General features: G+C 43.1%; 1 protein-coding gene across 2 annotated transcripts in view; it reads right to left on the bottom strand.

Annotated features, from left to right (window-relative positions):
• Nucleotides 1-23,417, bottom strand: part of Stk38l (serine/threonine kinase 38 like) — a 71,074-nt gene that overhangs the window by 26,323 nt on the left and 21,334 nt on the right. The window contains exon 1 of one of the 2 annotated variants that reach the window (XM_052719773.1): nt 87-1,489. The exons of the other annotated variant lie outside the window; for it this stretch is intronic. The gene's annotated coding sequence lies outside the window, so the exon portion shown is untranslated. Of the gene's footprint in view, nt 1-86; nt 1,490-23,417 lie in introns of those variants that run through there. 2 annotated transcript variants of the gene reach the window in all.

The raw sequence follows: 23,417 nt of genomic DNA, 5'->3' as shown, positions 1-23,417 counted from the left end.
TCATAGGAACCCTTTAAAAGGTGGGCGCTGGCCTCCCAAACAAAGCTAATAATAAACAGATGCAAGCCAGGTATGGTGGCTCATACCTGTAATACCAGCACCAACCACCCCCAAAGATGCATGGGTCTCAGAGCCAGAGAAATTAATTCTGTCCTGGAAAAACCAGAAGTTAATTAGAAAGAGGCACTGGTGGCAGTCCACACATTCACAGGCGCACTAGCTCACAAAAGGCCGTACGTGGCAGTGTTCAAAACAAGGAAGCACCAGTCCATTTTGCTGATTTATTGACCACTTGTCAAACTTTGTAAAATTTTGCCAATAGTTACATTCCCAATAAATATAATCTCTTAAGATAGAATGTGGTTTCGATGGCAAGCACAGCTTCATAAATCCTCTGAAATTTGGCATGTCCTATCAAACATGCACGCAGGCACCAGCACTCTATGCAGATATATGTTTTAGGGATGGAGTCACAAATGCTCTTTCCATTCCAAAGTCTGTTTCTGAGATGGCACAAGATGTAGCTTTTTCCCCCCAGACTATGAGGCATGTTTCATTGTCAAATAAAGCTCAAATGCCTTTGAAAATCAGACAGTAAATATAAATCAATCAGTTCTGAATGGTATACGTCTACTCAGAGGCATCCAAGTGCCAACTTTGACGAACCACTGTATGAAGGTCATTTCAACCCTTAGGAAGGCAAGGAATTTGGTAAAACAGCCCTTTCACAGAAAGACAACTCTACAGGCCACGGTGGTAGCACTTCTGCAACATTTGCTTACCACAGGCTTTGATAAGTCACAAAGACAAGAGCAGCTCATACATAAAGGATTTTTGGTACCTAGAAGAAGGTCCTAACAGACTATTCTGGACAAGAGATGGCTTGCCAGGTGAGCATCCCAAATTCCACTCAGCTGACCAGCATTCCCCACAAAGACATGAAGACATAGGGCTCTGCAGACCTGAGCAGAGCTGGAAGCCAGGGGTAGGGAAGAAACAAAGAACTCCTGTTCATCGGGCACAGATTGGAAGTATGTAGTTTAACCATGGTGAACTCTCATTTCATTGCTGTCTCATGGGCTTTAGCAGACAGTGTACTACTATGTGAGCGCCTCAAACTCACTACAAAGCTGTTCTGCAGACCGGTTAACTCTCCGGTTATGAGAAGCTGACCCAGCCCTTGGTTAAAACTTTTATGGCTTCTTCTGCACACACCATTCTTCTGCACACACCACATCAAATTAGCTTACAAAGCGTAGCTGGCAGACACCAGGGATGGGTATCTCAGGACAACTGTATTTTATTCATTGACTGTATTTTATTCATTGCCTTAGGACAGCAGCCCTCATGGCATCCTTAGGACAGGAAGCTCACACAGCAATGGGCTGTGGAGTCAGTAGTCAATTCCAACTTGCTTTGGAGTGTTACCCAATCCCTCCCTCATGCCTACAGTCCTGCACATGACCTCTCTTAAACCACTCAGATGTGTGGGCACCTGCTGATGGTCTGTGGCTCTACTGTGGTGTCTCTAACCTTATCACTGCTCATTCTTTGGTGGACGGTCTCTGAATCTGCACCTCAGGCACCGGTGTACATCACTGCCAATCACTTGCCCCATTGCTCTAACTAGAACTTCTCCAGGCACTATCTCCCCAGTTCCTCTTTGAACATTCACCACCGCATCCTATCTGACACAGAGCAGAAAGTAATGAATGACGGAGACCACCTCATAAATAAGAACAGCAGGAAGGGATGAAAGAGCTGGAAAAAAGCAAGGTTCTCTGACACTAGGGTCAGAAAAACAGTTCTAATCCATCCAGATCGTAAGGTCTGACCCTAGTCACCTTTCCCAAGAGGGGACTGCAACCTGTGCTCTGCTGACTTCACAGGCCTGAGGCCATGTGAGGGTAATGCCCAGGAAACCCACAGAAAATCAGGGTGTCTCTGTAAGCACTGCATGTAGCTTCATTTAAAAATACTGCTGCATGATATAATAACAGTATTTCTTTAAAATTAATAGTAATAGAAAGTACCCCAAGAATTGTCACAGTCACAAGATCTGCTAAGGACTCCACTGCTTTAACTGAACCCTAAGCAAAGCATTTTTTTTAAAACCTCAGAATCCCAGGGCTCAAGTTCTATTTCGAGATCAGATGTGGAAAAGGCGAAAGTAGGGAAAGAGAAACAGCTGTCACACAGCTAACATCTCCCAAGTCATGTCTGCTGTCAGGATTGGGTGTGTGTGTGGCGGGGTGGGGGGGTGGGGGGTGGGGGGTGGGGGTGGGGTGGGTAATGGACCAAAGAATCAAAGCTTTCCAGTAAACTTAAGAAACCTAGATCACAGTTAGGATGCTCAGGCAAAACTTGCCAACTGTCTTATGTCAGCATGTGTGCACCCAAGGGTGCAGGCAGTGCCCCGGAGAGCATCCTCAAGGCACATGAAGCCCAAGCTCACAGATCTTCAGAGCTTAAGGAAGCAAGTGTCAGCTACTTTTCTCAACAAACACCTTTTGGGGGCAAGGGTCCTCAAGAGCTCCAACCAAGTGCAATTCCCAAGGACTTCAGGATGCTTTCTGTGCCTTTCCTTTGGCAACAAGTGGTCATGAATAGGGCAATGTCCAGCTGAGAAGACAACACCCAAAAGGTACGGTACCAGTTCCCAGAAGCAAAAACCAGGCAAGAGCCAACTGTACTACTCCAGGACAACAAAATCCGTTCACAAAGCTAAGGAAGAATCAAGCTTTTCTTAAAACCTCTTTTAAAAATGCAAAGTGACACTGATCATGGAGTTACATGACTTGTAAGTAATGCTTGCTTAAGTCAGGAAAAGAGGGTGGAGGAGAGACACCCTTGGAGCAAGCAGACTGGCTGCAGCAGGGAGATGCAGAATATACTCCCTACTCAGCTGGCCAAGATCTAGTGGTCAATCAAAATCTGGAAGCTATTATATCATAGCCAAACTTACAGAAGATTGGCACACAAACAGAAAAGCAGTGGACTGATTTACACAGTAAGAGGTGGACTAGGAGGAGCAGGATCTGCATGTTGTCACAAAGCACTCCATTGTTGCAGGCCTGAAAAAAAGAAGTCTGAATTAGGATGGTGCTGTTGCCAGGAAACCAGGTTAGTGTCCAGAGGAACAGTCACTCAATGTAAACATTCAGCGACTTCAGGATGCTGTGGGGAGCATGGCTAAAGAACCAAACCCTGTCTCCCTGGAGCCTCCAGTCATGGCCAAGTGCTGGAGGAGACAATAACACTAACTGCCACAGCTGACCAAACTTCCCTTTAGAAGCAGGTCTGTGGGCCACAGGAGAAAGGAAGATAGCTGAGTAAAATCTTGGAAGACATTTTTATGTAACACATAAATGTGTGACAGAAAATAAAACAATTCCCAAGTCCCAGAGAGTGCCTGCATTAAAAATATAGAGAGAACAAATGAGGTCCTCAGACACATATCTGTCAATCTGAATCTTTATAAAGAATAAGCGGATGAGGCCTCTTTCCTCCCCAGAAGATGATGTAATGAACTTTACTCCAAAACCCAAAACACATGTCAATGAAAAATTATTTTTAGGTACTTTATAATTGTTATTAGCATATTCTTTCCATTCTTGTTAGACACATGTAGAAGTCCACATGGCTTGATTGAAAACGCTGTCCATCACCTCTGTTATCAATGCCGGCAGCACTGGGTAGGTGTGCTGAATGCCACACGAACAATCTATTTGAATTTAATGAAGTTCAGCCCACGCATATGTCCCATCTATATTAATTTCATTTGGGTTCAAAGCTACAAAGCCACCTGGTGCTGTGTTTACCTTCAGAAGGAAGTTTTCCTTTTGAGATGGGTGTGCAGTCCTTGGTGAGATTAGCTTTTACAAGGAAGAATTCTTTTGTTCTAACCAGACACAAGCAGTCTTTAAATTTTTTAATTATACAAAAAACTAAGAAATGCTCAAACTTTTCAAAGAATAATCTAGACCAGCAGTTGTTACACTGTAAACCCACACCTTTAACAGACTTAACGGTCTTTTATTAAAGCCCTTAGCCAGAAAAAGAGACAAGCTACAACTTGCAAGCCTAGAATTCCCAGATTGAGAAACATACACTAGAGTCCTTCAACTGCCTGTTCACTTAAATAAGTGACCCCCACCTCATCAGGGAAATACTACCAACAGTGAAGTCACCATTCCTTAGTTTAGTAGGCGGGAGACACGCACACACATCTATAAACAGAAGTGTGTCTCCATTACCCGAAAACTTCAAAGGCAGAAAGCAGTGACTTCACCTGACCCTGAATTCCACCTCAGTATCTTTAACGCTACTGGAATGCCCAGCAGTGTGAGGTCTCCTAATCCACCCTGACTGTGGTACTGATGCCTGAAGCTGCAGCAGTCCCAGATGCTAGGTCCCCGAGGAAGGAGCAGCCAGCCACAGTCTTTTGCCCAGGAGTAGATGAGAAAGGCAGAAATTCAGTCGGTTCAAAATCAACATTAAGTATATATTAAAAAATCCAAAATATATCATGTATATAGATGTCATATACTGCTTTTTAACACTAAATCTATAAACAAAGACCTTAATAAAGACAATAAATAAAAAGAGCATAAAATGGAAGTGTTCACCATTACAAACCAATGAAAGCACAGAGAATTTAACAGGCTACAAGGTGTCGGCAGTGGGCCCAAGAGCAGGAATCAACCTTCATCATGGCACAGAGCCAGCACCCTGTACCACAGTGGACCTGGGTTTTGTCCTAGGAACCAAAGGATTATGACAAGAGTTGATGTCATGGGAGCAAAACTAAAAACAAAGAGGATGACTAGTGAGGAAAATCTTGAAGTGAGTTTTTCAGTTACATCTCAGACTCCTTTTAGGCAAGCAGTTTTTTACAAGAACTCTCAAAACTGCCTTATTTACGGGGCTCAAATTACCAGTCTTTTCACAAGTCTTCCCTGCCAATGACTCTAAGGCTTACATTAAAGCCACAAACCAGGGCAGCACAAACCTGAGCTCAACTACCTTCCAGCAGTATAAGGCAAGGGGAGTTCAAACATGGAGAAAAGAGAAACAGAAAAGCTCTGGATCTGAGGAGAAGCCTGCCCTCTTTGTGTCCTGTACTCCAAGGAAGCTCTGCCTGACATCAGGTGTAGGCACTGTGCCAGAAGGTGAGGGCCTGGTGTGAAGAGAGAACAACCAATGAATGGACAGGCAAGGAAAGGGGATGAGTGGTGAGAGGTGGTGTGACATCCTGGTTAGGGGAGGGGCCAGCTGGGGAAGCAGCCTGAACCAGTGACTCAACCAGGCTGTATGTAAAGCTTGGGCATCTGGGGACACTGTTCACTTTCCTAAAAGTGAACTTCTAATAGGAATGCGCACACACACACACACACACACACACACACACACACACACACACACACACAATATCACTCACATACATACAAATGAACACACACGAACATACACACTCATATACATGCACACACATACACACTCACATACAAGCACACAGTCATTCACACTAAGAAAGACGGTGTGAATTTGTGTGTGTGTGTTAGTCCTTTCAACTGAAATCAAAGGAGATCAGACTAACTGAATAATTCTGAACTATAAGTGGTCCTTTATGGGAGCAAGAAATTAGGACTAAAATTCAAGTGTATAGCTTAAAACCTAAGTAGCCACCAGTGAGTTTTATTAATTTTGAGTCATTTAAACTCTCCCAAGAGACTTTTTTGGCTATCACAAGTGACCAAAGAAACTGCTCCCAGCTAAAAACAGACACATGTGACTTGTGACTGACACTGTGCTAAGCACACAGACCACTCAACTTCAGTCAACCCAACAAGATCCAGAAGGCTCTGTCCTGTTAACACATCAGAGTACAAAAGTCTCTAAGACTTAAACAAAGTAAGTGCTAATGACCATCCAATCAATTTACCACTGAGCCCTGAACAACACTGAAGCACAAACTGGATTATGTGGGGGGAATTGTGCGTGCATGCGTGCGTGTGTGTGTGTGTGTGTGTGTGTGTGTGTGTGTGTGTAGAAAAACCACCTAGAATGGAATAAAAATAAACTGCAGCAAGCTGTCATCAAGGACACCCTTTAATTCAACTTAAGAACTCAGGAAACCCTCCATGAAGCAGTGTCTGAGTTCAAGTCTCTCCAGAGTTTTCTAGACTCTAGTGCAGGTTCTACTATGAAAAATACAGCTGCATACCTTAAAAAGCCAATTTTGCTTATAGAAAACTGTCCTTTTAACTGATGTAAAGACTATCTTATCTGTTCAGGGACAGAGCCACCCCTCCATCCCCCTCACTTTCCAGAAGTGAAGCCCACAGACACATGTGGTATGGGAGAACAGGCCATGTGGCCCACAGACAAGGGTGGTACAATAGGCTATGTGGTAGCCTATAGTGAAGCTTCTACTAAGGCTGGTAAGGTCACAGGGCAGTGGCAATCCCAGGACACTACACCATCCTGCAGAGCAGCTCAATGTCAGTACTGACGTGGGGACCAGCCCATGGACTCTGTGGTCCTTATCTGCTCTAACACAAGATCCCAATCTAATCCGAGTTATTGCTTCCTCTCTTACCTTATAATCTGTGGATCAAAAAACTAACTTCTGCCTACTTTGTCCAGATGGTCAAAGAAGCAAAATTAACCATGGGGTTTATTGAAAGCCACACTGATCCCCACTACAGAGAATTTTGGTTTTGTTTATGTGTTTCTTTGATTACAGTGAATTAAGTATCTTTCTATGATTTGTAAATAATTCTTTCTCCTCCTCTTCAAGATAGGGTCTCACTATGATCTGTCTGGCCTAGAACTCTCCATGTAGACCAGGCTGACCTCTGACTCACAGAAATCTGTCTGCTTTGTTTCCAGAGTGTTGAGATTAAAGGTTTGTACCACAAAGCCTACCTCCCTGACTTAAGTCTTTTATTCCAGTTTTCTGTGGAAAAGCTCATCTGGACTCTCTAACTATCACATCCCACTTTAAGTAGCTGAAATCACACCATAATGCTAACAGTTGTTAAGTAACTTCAATGTTCCCAGCATGAGAAAAGACAATGTTTTAGCTCACAAAAGAACTTGGTTATTTCAGGAGAATGGAGATTTGTATTTCAGGAGATTTATATTCTTATAAATCCACAGGCTCACATCAAAACTACTAAACATAATTCAAAGACTTAAAAGATTAAGTAAAAATCATTATAAACTAAGATTTGGGCACCCAGATATTAAAAGTTTACTATTCACTTATTTGAGCCAACATACGTAAGTTATCATGTGTGGGTGTGGGGTAGGTGTGAGGTCAGTCCTCCCCTTCCACTTTGAGGCAAGCTCTCCTTGTTGTTCACCTCTGCATATGCCAAGCTAGCTGGCGAATTCTCCTGTCTCTATGTCCCACCTCACTGTAGGAGACCTAGGATCACAGATGCCTGGCTTTCCATGGGTACTGTGGGTCTCATTCAGGTCCTCATACCTGCATGGCAGGAGCTTCACCCAGAGTCATCTCGACAGCCCCTTCCTTTATTAAAATAACGACAACATCCCAATTTGGAAAATGCTTTGCTGGCCATCCCCCCAGCAGCCTCCTTGTCACTGTTATCCTCCTGGGGGCTGCAGGTTGTGCTCAGCATGCTCACGGCCCATCTTTTTAATGGACTCTCATGTCATAATCCCTGCAACTATTTCAGAGTTTTAAAATAGATACTGCCTATGCTCAGGTTTCCAAATGCTTCACTGTCTGGGCAGGAAGCTTACTCACCACTGGAAGGGAGATAGAACCCTGGCAAAGATGCCCTGTCAGGGAACTAGGGGAAGTTCAGGACTGAGCTACCTTTAGACGGATTCCTGTGAGCCCAGCAGTCTCAGGGGCCCAAAAGGAACATTCTGGGAGATGCTGTCTCCCAGAACTGAGAAAGTAGCTCCTCTTATCTGTTTGGCAGCCTGTGGTCAGAAAGTTCTTCTTACAGCTAACCTAATTCTCTTCCACTCAAACTCAAACTCGCTTTTCTCATATTTTCCATAAAATGAAAACCTTCACTCAAATGCTAGGGGGAGGGGGATAACTGGAGTCTGCACTGGTTTTGATTCTCTTTCACTGCACAATCAATAAGTTCTTAAACTTTCATCCATTTTGCTAAGGAAAGAACTGATATGTTACTCAAGAAACCAATGTGTAAATAATACCAACCTTCGAAATGTGCATCTATCTAAAAACTGCTACTTGAGAATTTAAAAGGAGCACTCCCCAGCACTAGTAGGTCTTATGATAAACGAGTGACAACAACTGTTAGTTGGCCTTCTCAGGCACAGAGCTTAATGTACAGTGTTCAGTGTCCTTTTATCTTTGCTGTGTGTGAAGTAGGTGCCTTTCAAATTCAGGGATGAAGAGACAGGCTGAGTTACTTCAACAGTTACAGAACGAGTAAATGCACCAGAGCCCTGCTCTGAATGTCGTCAGCCAGTGTTACCAGCACTTTCACTTTAGTGAGCCTTGTGGTGCTGGGAACTAACTGGGGCCTTGGGCATGTAAAACAGGCAATCTTGCACTGTGCTCTACCCAGCCCCAGCACACCTCTCTCACAGAACAGAGAATCTGCTCTTAACACCAAGTTCTTTGATGTGGGATGGTCTGTATGTCAAATGTGTTGCTGATTGGTCAATGAATAAATCACTGATTGGCAGTGGCCAGGCAGGAAGTATAGGCGGGACAAGGAGGAGAATAGAGCTGGGAAGTGGAAGGCTGAGTCAGGGAGACACTGCCAGCCGCCATCAGGATAAGGAAGATGTAAAGTACCGGTAAGCCACAAGCCACGTGGCAAGATATAGATTAATAGAAATGGATTAATTTAAGCTGTAAGAACAGTTAACAAGAAGCCTGCCACGGCCATACAGTTTGAAACCAATATAAGTGTCTGTGTTTACTTGATCGGGTTTGAGCGGCTTGGGACTGGCGGGTGAGAGAGATTTGTCCTGACTGTGGGCCAGGCAGGAAAACTCTAGCAACAAATGGCGTCCAACGTGGTGGCAAGAGTTTCCACCTAAAACCTGAGAAAAAAGATTCTAAAACGGAGCTAAAAACAGCTTCCTAATTGTCTCTCTCAAATGAGCGGCAGCTGCGGGTTTGAGCTACTGGCGGGTTGCTGGCGTGCGCGCTCGACCTGCAGTATGGCGGGAATGAGGCCTCTGCAAGTGGCACATTAAGCTACATTGTGGATTTAGCCTTTGCTAGTACAAAACAAAAAAAGAGGTTTCTGGGCTACACGCTGCTTGGATAAAAGCATAGACCCACGATAGAGCTGGCGGAAAACTACAGTACCGCCGCCATGTTGGGAAACTGAGGTGGGCGGAGCCAGCAGCCACAGCTGATGCAGCTTAAAGCAATAGACTCACAATAAGACAGATTCAGATGTAATAGTTTAAAATGTGTGTAAAATATACGTAGGCTTGAAAGAGACAAAAAAAAAGGTGATATATACAGTATAGAAACAAATACATGGTTTTAAAAAATAAAGTCTTTAAAGAGACAGTAAAATTAATATAAAAAATAAGCCACGTAGAGATGACTATTACACAGAGAGTCTGGATTGTGTTGTCTTTGGGATTCTTAACTACAGAGAGATATTTGATTGTAAAGGAAGCTGAGTTAAACCAGTATGTATATTTTAAAGATACTTTGACTTCAAAATTTGGATGTAAGGATATGTTGCTTTGGAAAAGAGTCTCTTTTGTTTCCACAGAAAGCAAGAGGCTATGGATTTGTTCCAGAGTAAGATACATCAGGTTTGACCAGCCAAGACCCCCTGAAAGGTCTCCGATGACACCATGGTCCAGATGATCCAACATCCAGAACCGTTTCAAGACAACTGGCTCAGATGATACAGCCTCACGGACTACTCCATGATCCTAAAATTTTCTTTGTTTCCCCAGAAGATACAGCGCCCCCCTCCAGCAGGAAGTAGTAAGAGAAGCTACGCCCAAATTCCCAAATATACCAAGCTGACTTTGGAGATGTGTAAAGGTTAAAACCTTCCTTTTTAAGAAAAGAAAAGGGGAAGTGATGTGGGATGGTCTGTATGTCAAATGTGTTGCTGATTGGTCAATGAATAAATCACTGATTGGCAGTGGCCAGGCAGGAAGTATAGGCGGGACAAGGAGGAGAATAGAGCTGGGAAGTGGAAGGCTGAATCAGGGAGACACTGCCAGCCGCCATCAGGATAAGGAAGATGTAAAGTACCGGTAAGCCACAAGCCACGTGGCAAGGTATAGATTAATAGAAATGGATTAATTTAAGCTGTAAGAACAGTTAACAAGAAGCCTGCCACGGCCATACAGTTTGAAACCAATATAAGTGTCTGTGTTTACTTGATCGGGTTTGAGCGGCTTGGGACTGGCGGGTGAGAGAGATTTGTCCTGACTGTGGGCCAGGCAGGAACACTCTAGCTACAGTTCTTTATAACCAATTTTATTTATCTGACTTCTTTCCATTTTAAAACTTATGGAAAAGCAACAAATCCAAGCTTTCAAACTAAAACCTCTTAAGAATGTTAACCCAAGGGGTTGGAGAGATGGCTTAGTAGTTAAGAGCACTGGCTGCTCTTGCAGGGGACCTGAGTTCAGCTCTCAGTACCTATGGGGTGGCTCACAACCATCCACAACTCCCAATCCAAGGTATCTGATACCCTCCCCCAACCTCCAAGAGCACCAGGCAGACATGTATACATACATATACACAGGAAAACTATTCATACACATAAAATAAAATGAACAAATCTAAATTTTTTTTAAAAAAAGAATGTAACATTAAAAACTAGGCGAGGAGCCCAGTATGGTGGGCACATGCCTTTAATCTCAGCACTTGGGAAGCTGGTAAGTTGAAGGTCTGCCAGGGCTACATAAGTAAGACAGACAGACAGACAGAAAGAAAGAAAGGGAAAAATGCATAACACAAGACTAGAGCAAATGCAGAACACGGCTGACTGACCTAAATACATACCCTTCTTCACTGTTACCACATGAAACTAAACTTTCATTTTCACAGCAATATGATGTACCTGGTTAGGAGCCCTCTCATCTCCCTGCTCTCAGCTGCACCTTCCCTCAAAATGTGAGCCTGCCTTCTGGGGCCTTTACTTGGAGAAAGTATGGCTCACTATCCAGCCTTAGCCTCAAGCTGATTCTGGTTCCTTTGCCAAGGTATTTCTGCTACCAGACACAAGGATCCAAATAAAAGATGATGGTTTTCTAAAGCCCCTTTCTAAGTTACATACAAACTGAAAGTATCTGTTAACATTATAGGTGGCACAATAAGGTATTTAAAAATCCACTAGTTAACAAGAGAGATGGTGACTCCTGCAATGCCAGTACTCCAGGAGGGCAACGTGTCTGAAGCCAGCCTGGGCCACACAGCTAGATAACAAACAAACAATCCTATTAGTGTGTGCATGCCATGTGGTTTCCAGGGCAACAGTAGTAAAATAAAGCAGGTGAGAGGGACACAAAGATCACACCATAAAGACAGTGTACTAGGCACTAGAAGTGTAAGGGGTATGAAATAAGCACACCATGTTGTTGAATGTGCAATACCACAGAAGTATATAGTAAGACTAACCCATATAAACACTGGGTGCAAAAACAAATGCCTGGGTGGGACTCTATGATAAAGCAGGGCTTCAGAATAGGGACAGGTGCATGTAAGCTACAATACCAGATACAAATAGAGTAGGTAGCTCTGCTTTAGTCTAACTAAATGCCAGGTGGACATGCTGGGGTTACTAGAAGGACACTTGTAGTCACTGGGCAGTGACCTAAAAGGAACTGTCTCCCACTGGCCAGAACCGGCCCCTCTAGACTAGGTAGGGAAGTTCTTACCACAGCCTGATCCTGACAAGTCCCTCTTCATATGAGTCCTGCATCCACCTAGTTTCCTGATATGATGGAAAGTTACTAGTACAGAAGACCCAGTGTGTGAGCTTGTCTATTTCTAGAAAGAAGTAGTTCTTTCCAAAATTACTGAGTCAGAAATTTTTACCAGCACTAGGTTTGGTTTAAAAAAAAAGGAGGGGGTAATTTTTAGTTATGTAAACAGAACGGACATTCTGTCTCCTTCCAAGAAGCAAAATCTAAAGCTATACACAGCTGGGAAATTATTCCAGATGGACTGGGGCAGAACTTGCTTTACAAAAAATTACAAAAAAAATATTCAATTACATGCAAACTCTACAGTTATTTTACCTTTTTAAAGTTTATTCATTTAATAGACATAAAAAGTATGCCTATTTATAGGGTGCCATGCAATACTGGATACACACCATGTGGTGCTCTGATCAAGATGGCTATTTGACTTTTAAAGCCTATGCAATCATGTTTCTCTACCCATTTGTTCTCAGGAACATCACTCAGGCAGGGAACACAATATGGCCTTCTTTAGGTACTTTCTTTGTAAATAGAAAACTCACCGTTAAGTTGATTTTTAAGTCAACTTCACTAAAATAAGTACGCCTACTTAACTCTTTGAGCTTCCTTCCTGTTGTTACTTCATTTATCATTTTAAACATTGCTGGTGCTTTAAATGTGTGTAAACACAGCACACACAGCAGGATGTGCAGGGCTCATACGAGGTCTCAGATGCTTTCCACTGAGACACACAGGGAGGTTACACAACACTACACTGCACACCCAAGAGCTTTGCAGCATACATTTTAAAAAGTAAAAACAACAGCATATACTTCCCTACATACTTTAAGAGTGGTTGAGGTCAAAGAGGAATGACTACGTTCTGAAATGAGGAACAGGTTACCAAGTTATGCTTGGAGAAGGCAGTTGTATTTTATTGCAAAGTAGGGTGAATGGAGTACGTCTCTGTCTCTCTCAGAGGTAAGTATGTTAGTGAACGTTCCACTGCTGTGACAGTGTGGGCCTGCAGTGAGGCAGAGCTCTCTGGTACATGGAGGCTAAGAAGTAGCAAGACAGAGAAGGGCCAGGTCAAGTCAGCCATCAAGAACACTGTCCCAATGACTCTTATCTCCCAAAGTTCCATGTCCCTAAAATAATGCCATCAAATCATGATTCCATTAGTGGACTGGATCGATCTACTGATCAAGTTAACATCTTCATGATGCAATCACCTCTCAGTGAGAGTTGGATTCAGTAGCTGGTGAACAAACTTTCAACACATGGGGCTTTTTATAGGGAGACAATCCATATCCAAACCACAGCAGTAGAAGAAAGGCAGGTTGCTCCAGGCCACCCTAGGTGATAGTGAGACCCTGTCCTAAAAACCAGGAGGGAGAAAAGAGAAAACAGAAGTCGACACAGTGTAGATGAATTAAGACCTACCACAGCTTCACACTGTTTAAGCTAGTAAAGGGTACATGCAAAAACACCATGTTCCTGATTTTCGTGTTTTTAATTTTTTTTCCCTGCAAAAAAATTAGGAGGGAAATCCTAGATTTAATATTGATGTCAACTTGAGAGAATTTACAATCACCTAGGAGACAAATGTTTATGAGAAGGTTTCTGGATTAGGTTGAGGTGGGAGACACCCTGGATATGGACAGCATCATCCCACATACTGAAGTCCCGGACTGAATAAAAAGGAGAAAGCAAACTGAACACCAGCCTCACCCCTCCCTCCTTCCTGACGCAGGTGCAATGTGGCCAGCTGCCTCAGGCTCCTGCTCCATGCTGTCCCCGCCACAGGGGACTGTACCCTCAATCAGTGGGTCAAAATAAAACTGCCCTTCCTTAAATTATCTTAATTGGGTATTTTGTCACAATGACAGTAATACAACACGGGTGGTGGCACATGCCTACAATCCCAGCAAGGCTGAGTCGGGAGGATGGTGACATCAAGGTGGCCTGGACCACATAGCAAGATCCTGTCTCAAAATGAAAACAAACAGAAAAATCCCAAAGGCCTAAAAAAAATGATGTAACTTTTATCACAGTAAATGTCTTGCCATATTTCAAATTTTTGGTCAGTCACAGCAAGGGGCAGGCAGATTAATCCTCATGTGGCCACTACTCAGTAGTAACTCGGTTTCTGGCTTTCAGTTTACCTGCTGAGAAAGTGAAAGGGTTGGTAAGATATTTCAGTTCACTTTCTGCTACAAAATAATAATTAGATTTATAAAACAGTTAAACTCTCAAGTGTCACTAATTTATACCATGACCACATAGAGTACCCTCATTTATTTCACAGACATTTAGAGAATGCATCCCATGTGCTGTATGATATGGACAGAATGCAGTCAGCACGATGCAGACACCACCAATACAGTGTAAATCTGAGGCTAAACCTGGGAGACTGGAAAGACAGCAGACAGTGGCCAGACAGGACTGAATAGGACAGCAGGGACCAGACAGGGAAGGACTGTGAATGTGAAGCCAAGGAGCCCTGGTACCACTATGGAAATTAACAAGGAAGCCATGCTAGAGACTTCAGGAGGAGAGGGGTGCTCCAGTTCACAGTGCAAGCAAGTGCATTTGGTGGTTAACAAGGATTTGGGAAGGACAGAGAAAGGAAGAAGGGAAGGAAGGGAGGCTTTCGTGGTAGTTAGGAGACAGTGAGGACAGTCCAGCAGGCTGGAGGCCACAGCAGCATCAGCAGAGAGTTCTGAGACCTCATTAAAGTGCTTCTTTGGTTTTAGAGGGAAGAAAAGAGAACACAGTGAGTTAAAAGTGTTAAGGAATAATTTATGTGCAATAAAGGTAATTGCTCTTTCTCCACAGTAGAAAAGACTTTAGAAATGTGTAGCTATACTCCTCTGAATCTTTCAAGATACATAGAAACTTTCAGGAAAAGGACATAGCCTTAGAGTTCACAGCTCATCAAATGGGATACAGTTTCTAGGACAATATCTTGCACACAGTAGGTGCCTAATTAACAGGGACTGTGTTTTGAAAGTGACAGATGTTAAGCACACAAAAAGAATAGCTTGTTCTGTCTGGTCCCTGTCACATGGTACAGGTGGCAACTCCTTGCTGACTAGCAGATCTTAATGATGTGACAGCGTATATACATCATTTCTGATGAGTCAATACGCTTCTGTATTTACCACATAACTATGCAGAACACTCTCCGCGTGTTGACACAATAGGCCTTTTCCTTACAGCTGTCTTACATCGTGGCCTCATAAAAGGCACATCAGAAAGAAGCAATCGGTATAGATGACAAACTACATGGATTTTTGCTTCAACTTTTACAATAAAACAGCACTTTTTTCCTCAAAAATATTATTTGTGGCCAGACTTTGTGGTGTGCACCTGTAATCCTGGCACTTGAGAGGTAGAGACGGGAAGATCAAGCTTTCAAGGCCTCAGCTCCATAGTGAGTCTGAGGCCAGCTTGGGCCACAAGCGATTCTAAACACCTGACTGACAGGCAAGTGGGCTCACAGTGTGCACCAACATGCCCAGCTCCAGACTCAGCTTCCCAGTCATGACTCCCAGCCTTCTCATCTGCAGTCAGGTTTCTGTTTTCCTAGTATTCATTTCATCACCCACATTAACTGTCCAAGTTTTTATCATATTGGGCTCTGAGAATGTCTACAATTAAGTCCTTCCAGAGCAAACGAATTCAACAGCTCTGATACACTGTACACACAGTGACTGTGGGCTAAGAGAAAACAAAAACAAAACAATTAGGGGTGACTTTGTATCTCAAGGAGAGTGTTAAGAGAACCTACCCTAGAATACACAGAAGCACAGTCCAGTCATCATATACAGAAGTCTGGATTTCCTTCCAAGACAAATATGGAATTCAATCAGTGTGATGCCTTCCACACAGCGAGTTCATTTTTAGTCCTTATTTGACTACACAAAAGCGGGAAAGGGGAGACTTTCCCTCTCCTTCCTTGAGGAGGCAAGAGAGGAAAAATGTAATATTTAAAGTTGATGGTACAATTTAAAAACTTTTCCATTAATGTGAACACCCAGCTGAGTCATGTGCCTAAGCCCTCAGTAAGCCACCTCAGTTCTGGCCTTCCTAGCCTGTGGAGGGGGGGCTACCCACCACCCCCACATTTCCCCCAGAGTGCTCTTGAGTAGGAGCAGCAGGAAATATTAGATAGAAAAATTTAGGGGGGGGGGGGACAGATACAAAATACAGGATAACCTGAAGGGGACCTGGAACCTATTCCATCGGGCCCCAACTGTCTCTGCCCTAGGGTATTTATAGAAATGCCAAGGGGTGGAGTAAAAGACCTCCCCTCCCTGCACAGCCAAGTGCAGACCATCTCAGACACCTGCACTCAGGCCCGTGGTCCAATCATCCTCTCTATGCAGAACTGCTGGGTAAAGCCACTAAGAAACCTGAAAATGGGCTCCCACACTAGCCATAGTCCTTCCAGCTCTGCCCATTTTTAAAATGAAGGGATGAGAAACCAGAGCATGCCTCTGCTAACATCCCATAATCTTTACTAAGTACTGACTTTTACTCATGGAGTCTATCTACAGATGAACTATTAAATAAACCACAGCTAGTAAAAATTGTACCTGGAAACAGTCAATTGTCATAGTAGCATCAGCTTAAAGAAAACTCATAAGCCAATGAGATGCTTTAAATCCAAAACTAAGGTGAAGAGGAAAATATTTGTAACCCAAAGCCAAGGAAAGCAGATACTTTTAGATGTGTTTAGTGACTTCCACACAGTTATGCTAGAGTCCCTATGTTGCAGGGGTTGGAAGACAGCTCAGTCAGGAAAGCATGAGGACATTAGTCCATCCCCAGAGGGCCCACAGCATGGCCTGGGCTTGTAGTCCCAGCACACTTGGTGGATGGAGACAGGTAGATCCACGGGGTCAGCCTGGGCTACTTAATGTGCTCAAGGACAGTGAAGCTTTTATCTCTTGTTCAGGATGGTGCTTCAGAGAAATACATACATACATACACACATACACACACACACACACACACACAGCAGGGGAGAGGTGGGGGGGGAGAGTCTGTGTTTGTCTCTGTCTCTCAGGAAGCCCTCTGCAGTGTTGTCTACCATCCCTCACTGACTCTCCAGGGCACACAGACTATGGAGGATTGAGTTAAAGGTGTGGGCATCTGAAATCTTTCAGATTACTGTCAACTCACTAAAACCAACAACTACTCATGTGGAACCCTCCAGCAACTAGCTCCAAGCTTTGCTCTTGTCCTGACAGTGTGTGGCCCTAAGCACCACACTGTAGTGTGTTTTCCCACTATCTGGCTATGACATCTTTAGTTAAAGTCTCTTAAAACCATAAATGAATATTTCTTCAGAGCACAAGTTGAAAAGGTGTCTTGTTTCTAAGATGCCGCAAGGCCACTCCTGAGTTCGAGTCCCACCCCATTCTTACTGCTGTATGATCTTAGACAAGTGACTACACCTGTCTAGGTCTTGGCGTTCTCAAGGACAGAAAGGATGCCTGTGGGACACTGGACACAGGTAATGGTCAATCTGAAGACACAGCCACTGTCACTGCCAGGGCATCATCCCTGCTGTGTGGTTACACTGTTAAGACCCCATCAACATCTTCTAAGAAGAAGAAAGTCCTTCACAGGATAATCAGGATCTCTGAGCTATAAGCTAAAGGAAGTAACATATGGACAGGCCAACAAGTCACATACACCAAGTCAGTTAGTTTGAAAGAAAATGGCCCCCAAAGAGAGGCACTATTTGGAGGTGTGGCCTTGTTGGAGAAGTGTGTCACTGTGGGGGTGGGCTTTGAGGTCTCTTTTTCTCAAGCTTCCCTCAGTGTGACTTCCTGTTGCCTGCAAGATGTAGCACTCTCAGCTCCAGCTCCACATTGCCTGCATGCTTCCATGCTCCCCTTCATGATGATTAACCTCAGAAACCGTAAGTGAGACACCTCAATTAAATGCTTTCTTTTTAAGAGTTGCCATGGTCATGGTGTCTCTTCACAGCAATAGTAAACCCTGAAGACACCAAGGAACTTCAGTCTATGGCTTTACACCATAAGACCCAAGCAGAATATCAGTTTAAGTCTCATCTTAGTTGGTCATCTTCCCAGCACTTTCAGCTGAGCTTTCATGCTCATCCTCATACATAGGAGTTTATGGACAGTCTGAGTTAACTGGAGGCCCTATTTAAAAAAAAAACAAACAAGATACATTTGATCTCCCTGGGCTACTACTACCAATCCCCAAGTTACATCTGGTAAGACAGGGAGGTCTTCAACTCAGTTACACATGGGAATAAAACAACAGTGTGCTAGTTTTATGTCAACTTGACACAAGCTAGAGTTGTTGGAGCAGAAGGAGCCTCAATTAAGAAAATGCCTCCATTAAAAAAAAGCAATGAAATGATTCCTAACGATACTCTGCTATACTCATAGATTGGTGCCTAGTCCAACTGTCATCAGAGAGGCTTCACCCAACAACTGATGGAAACAGATGCAGACCCACAGCCAAACATTAGGCAGAGCTCAGAGAATCCAGTGGAAGAGAGAGAGGAAGGATTGTAGGAGCCTGTAGGGTCAAGGGCACCACAAGAAAACCCACAGAAGCAACTAACTTGGGCTTAAGGGCTTACAGAGACTGAACTGACAATCAGGGAGCCTGCATGAGACTAACCTAGGCCCTCTGCATATATGTAACAAGTTGTATAGCTTGGTCTTCTTGTAGAACTCCTAACAGTGGGAACAGAGGCTGTCTGATTCTGTTGCCTGCTTTTGGGACCCATTCCTCCTACTAGATTGCATCATCCAGGCAATAAAAAAGGAGGTGCCTAGTCTCAGTGCAACTTGATATACCATGCCTGGTTAATATGCATATATGCTGGGGAGGCCTGCCCTTTTCTGGAGAGAAAAAAAGAGGAGGAAGAACAGATGGACAGAAAGACTGGGAGAAGAGGGAGGGGAAACCTTAGAATGTCAAAATGATAGATAGATAGATAGACAGACAGACAGACAACAAAAAATGCCTCCATAAGATCTGGCTGTAGGCAATCCTATAGGACATTTTATTAATTAGTGATTGATGTGGAAGGGTCCAGCCCACTGTGGGTGGTGCCATCCCTGGGCTGGTAGTTCTGGGTTCTATAAGAAAGCAGGCTGAGCAAGCCATGAAGAGCAAGCCAATAAGCATCACTCTTCCATGGCCTCTGCATCAGCTCCTGCCTCTAGGTTTCTGCCTTGTCCTGACTTCCCTCAGTAATGGAAGTGCTGGGGATGCTGTGAATGTATTGTTCTGAATGGCTGATAAATAAAACGCTGATTGGCCAGTAGCCAGGCAGGAAGTATAGTGTAGGCAGGATAAGCAGAGAGGAGAATTCTGGGAGGTGGAAGGCTGAGTTGGGAGATGCTGCCAGCTGCCACCGCCATGAGAAGCAGGATGTAAGGTACGGGTAAGACACGAGCCGCATGGCAACTTATAGATTAATAGAAATGGGTTAATTTAAGATATAAGAACTAGATAACAAGAAGCTTGCCACAGCCATACAGTTTATAAGTAATATAAGTCTTTGTGTGTTTATTTGAGTCTGAGCAGCTGCAGTCCTGGCGGGACTGGAGATAACTCCAGCTACAGGGAAGTAAGCCCTTTCCTCCCCATGTTGCTTTGATCATGGTGTTTCATCACAGCAATGGTGACCCTAACTAGAACAAGGTGATCTAAACAGTCAATTATATGAATTTTTTTTCTCTAGGGGAGGAAGGAAGTCATAGCAAACAATGATACCAAAAGCTGACAATTATGGTAATAAAATATATGTACCATGAATAGCTCATTGTCACAGATGTGTAAAAGGTTTAATTTCCATGTAATAGAAGTCTTTAAAATGTCATACAATAAAGATCACATAAATGAGCAGAAGCTCTGTGTCCCACAGAAGGAAGGACCGAGCATGGCAGTAATATTATGACTATTCTTTGGTAGCTCTCTACTTCAGGCACTGGTCTAAGTACTGAGCCACCTCTCCAGTCCCTGGGAAACATTAACATGAGGATTTACACAGAGATTCTTCTAGGGCTTGTGCTTCATCAAATATAATTTGGGAAGCATTTTAAACTAGAGCCACCCAGATGGACCCAGTGGAAAGCAGCAGCATGTTTTCTGTTCAGCAGATCATAAACAGAGAATCACCTTAGCCATCTAAAGCCAGGGAGAAGCCAATGAGACTCTGACGAAGTCGGACATATGGTAAAGAACAGACATAACGAGCCACATGGCAGAATGTAGATTAATAGAGACAGGCTAATTTAAGTTATGAGTTGGAAAAAAGTCTAAGCTAAGGCCAAACTTTAATAATTAATAAGTCTCCATGTCATTATTTGGGGCCTGGTAATCCAAAGACAGTCCAACAAGAAAGCTTGCTACAATTGGTGCCCAATGTCTGGCATGTACATCCACATAAGGCCTGAAAAAGCTGAAAGAAAAAGTTCCGAGTAGGTTCAGTGCTTGTGGTGTTCAGAGGTGCAGCTCTTTTATGAGGCCTTGCTACTGAGCACTTGAATAGGTTTATGAGCAGCAGGCTCACAATTTGGTTGCAGGAGACTAGACAGAAATATCTCCTGCAGTGTGGACCCAGAAACTTCCCAGAGCTAGGGCAGATAGACCTGTTCTAGGCCAGGGCCTGCAGGCATAAGACTCCGTACTCATTGACCCAAAGAGGGCAAAGCTAGCCACCAGACCATGGGCTAAGTGGAGCTTCGTGGTGGAGGGCCTGGCCAATGCTTAGCAGTTTCAGGTTTGGTTCACACAGTCAGAGAATGCTGCAAAAGTACTGTTGCAGGCACTTATAAAGTCAGGTCCAGGCTGGGTGGTGGTGGCGCATGCCTTTAATCCCAGCACTCGGGAGGCAGAGCCAGGTGAATCTCTGTGAGTTCGAGGCCAGCTTGGGCTACCAAGTGAGTTCCAGGAAAAGGCGCAAAGCTAAACAGAGAAACCCTGTCTCGAAAAACCAAAAAAAAAAAGAGGTCCAGACCCAGAAAACATATGAGCAGAAATAGTATGCTTAAAAATGTGCTTAGGTGCTAAAGAAAGAAAAGAAAATGCATATAAACAGTCAAAGGAAAACAAATAGTTTAAAAATAACAAAGTCTTTAAAGAGGGAGTAAAGTAATATTAAAAAAAAATAAGCCATATAAGGATGGGAAATACACAGTGTGTCAGGATCCTGTATGGTGCTTTGTTGACTTTGAATTTTTAAAATACTAATAAACAAAAAACAATAGCTGCTGAGAGACACAGGATTATGGAAACTGCTCAATTAAACCAATCTATATATTTTAAAAATGTCTTAACTTCTGAATGGAAGTCAGAAAATGTGTTGTGTTGGGGGGAGAGGTTGTGCTTTTGTTCCCATAGCAAAGAAAAAGCTATAGATTTCTTCAAAATTAATAACAACCATATTTGATTAGGGGAGACCTCCTAAAATCTTAGCTATAGATACGGGGAAAAATATATAAAACTACAAGACAGGTGATATGTAAGCTGATTCCTTTACTATGGGAACAGCTCTGAGACTAGATGAGACATGATAAAACTTGTTGGCTATAGAGTCCTCGTGACTTATTATTACATGCTATCCTTTCATGTTTGGTTTGGTTATCCAATCCAAACAGACTTATAAAGTTAACAAATGCCTTTTACCTGCTCAAACATAAAACAAAAAAAATCATCTTTAGCTGACTTGTGCACATTGCACATTCCATACTTGTGTGAATACAAATGTGTTACCTTTAAAAGTTTGTGTGTTTTCAGAAGAAAAAAAAAAAAAAGAACAGACACCAATGAAGAGAAGCAGCCCAGGTGATCCAGCCTCTCAGAATGCCTCTGTTGCAGTTTCCTCAAAACAACTTTAAAGCTGCTAGCTGAGATGGTCCAGCCTCACAGATGACTCCAACCAGAACTTCAGATAAGCCCTGCACTTTCCTATCACAACAGAGACTGGACAACAAATATTACACTAGTTTTCCCAGGACCTGACCATTATCTCAATTTTTTCAGGGTTCCCTAAAGACACCGTCACCCCCCAGACAATAGGAAGTAATTTTAAGTACACAAGGCCCACATTCCCAAGAGGTCAGGATGGGTAGTTTATAGTCACTTGGTGGATTATAGATGTTTGTCATCATTTAGGAGGCTTGGTTGCAAATTATTACTGGTTATGGTAAGGGAGGTTGGATTCAAGGATCTCTTTCTGAAAAAAAAAAGCAGGGAGGGGATATGGGAATTATAGGAAAGAAGGGCAGATTATTGAATCTACTTTTAAACTAAAAAACAACTACTAGTCTGTTGGGAATGTATGCTGTAAATGTGTTGCTCTGATTGACTGATAAATAAAATGCTGATTGGCCAGTAGCCAGGCAGGAAGTATAGTATAGGCAGGATAAGCAGAGAGGAGAATTCTGGGAGGTGGAAGGCTGAGTTGGGAGACGCTGCCAGCCGCCGCCACCATGAGAAGTACGATGTAAAGTACCGGTAAGCCACAAGCCACATGGCAACTTATAGATTAAAAGAAATGGGTTAATTTAAGATATAAGAACTAGATAGCAAGAAGCCTGCCACAGCCATACAGTTTATAAGTAATATAAGTCTCTGTGTGTTTACTTCGGTCTGAGTGGCTGCAGGCCCTGGCGGGACTGGAGAAATCTCTAGCTACACTAGTCTCAAATGTTTTTACATTGATATAGGTTTTTGTATATTGATACAAATTTAAGGTTATTTTTGCTATAATATATTGTATATATGTTTCTACTCTTGTTTAAGGTATTGTAACTATGCAGCTCATTTAAAAAAGTAACATTCTAGTCCTTGAAAGCTATTTAGGAAAATAAGAAATACAGGTTAGTAGTTAAGCCGGCTGTAACAATCAAATTTGTGGCCATGTTAGGTATGTTTTCAAGGTCAAACAGAGATACAGTTTAGATAGGTAGATGATCTTCAAACACTTCAGAAATCTACAGAAAATATCATTTAAGATGTTTTAATAACATAAGGCTTTTCATGACAGTGAGACACATCTGTGATTGGCAGCACCAATTTACTTCAAAAAAGGATGATGGGCATGGAAGAACCTCCATATGGAGCTTGCTTTCTATGTGGCAAAACTGGCCATTTGGACAAGAAACTGCCCTTGCCTCAACTGCTGACAGTATGCTGCCCAAATTAGACAGGGAAAACACAAAAGAAGGCAAATGCCAAACTTTACCAAGACAAAGTAGGATAGTCCTTCAAAATTCCTGCTTCTCAGAAAAGTCTGTCAGATAATCTAGGCTTGTTGGCCAAAGATGGATGCCCCTACATTGCAGAGGAACCATGTGTGACTGTCCAGGCAGCCAGATGTCTTTGTCATTTCTATAGTTGTGGAAGTTGTTTGCTCTGCACTTCCTCAGGTAATAGTTTATCCTTCTTGGGTCTCTGATGGGGGTTGAAAACTAGTTACACCATTTTCTCTGCTACCA

This window comes from Peromyscus californicus, unplaced genomic scaffold (genome assembly GCF_007827085.1).
Source record: "Peromyscus californicus insignis strain IS unplaced genomic scaffold, ASM782708v3 Scaffold_6__1_contigs__length_162567912, whole genome shotgun sequence".
In the NCBI taxonomy this organism is placed as follows: domain Eukaryota; kingdom Metazoa; phylum Chordata; class Mammalia; order Rodentia; family Cricetidae; genus Peromyscus; species Peromyscus californicus.
Note: the sequence above shows the minus strand (reverse complement) of the source record. Positions and strands in the feature narration are given on the sequence as shown.